General features: G+C 48.9%; 1 non-coding gene across 1 annotated transcript; it reads right to left on the bottom strand.

Annotated features, from left to right (window-relative positions):
* Window positions 1–76: 76 nt before the first annotated feature.
* LOC119344514 lies at window positions 77–195 on the bottom strand. The gene has a single exon (XR_005166710.1). It is a non-coding gene; the product is annotated as a 5S ribosomal RNA (ribosomal RNA).
* Between the last annotated feature and the right edge of the window lie 359 nt (window positions 196–554).

Below are 554 nucleotides of genomic sequence, written 5' to 3'. Positions count from 1 at the left end.
AAAATAATAAAACACGGTAAATATATTACTTACACGTGCGTTTTGTTTTGCAAGCGGCGCGAAAAAAATTAAAAAGGGAATGCAACACGAGGACTTCCCAGGAGGTCACCCATCCTAGTACTACTCTCGCCCAAGCACGCTTAACTTCGGAGTTCTAATGGGATCCAGTGCTTTAGTGCTGGTATGATCGCATCCTACATTTTACCCCGGTCTTCGTCCCTTATCCTTGCCCCTCCCAGCTCCACTACAAAGACGATTGTACATTGCTTTGGCCGCTCCCTCTCAACTACGGAGACGAGTTTAACGCGGTTTCCACCCCTCCCTCTCAACCGCACCAGTGCACGCTTGCCGCGCCACAACGCCGACGCTGGACCCGTGAATCGTGAGCACCCAGCTATGACTTACCGCACTCGTGCAAAATAATAAAACACGGTAAATATATTACTTACACGTGCGTTTTGTTTTGCAAGCGGCGCGAAAAAAATTAAAAAGGGAATGCAACACGAGGACTTCCCAGGAGGTCACCCATCCTAGTACTACTCTCGCCCAAGCAC

This window comes from Triticum dicoccoides, unplaced genomic scaffold (genome assembly GCF_002162155.2).
Source record: "Triticum dicoccoides isolate Atlit2015 ecotype Zavitan unplaced genomic scaffold, WEW_v2.0 scaffold171547, whole genome shotgun sequence".
NCBI lineage: Eukaryota > Viridiplantae > Streptophyta > Magnoliopsida > Poales > Poaceae > Triticum > Triticum dicoccoides.
Note: the sequence above shows the minus strand (reverse complement) of the source record. Positions and strands in the feature narration are given on the sequence as shown.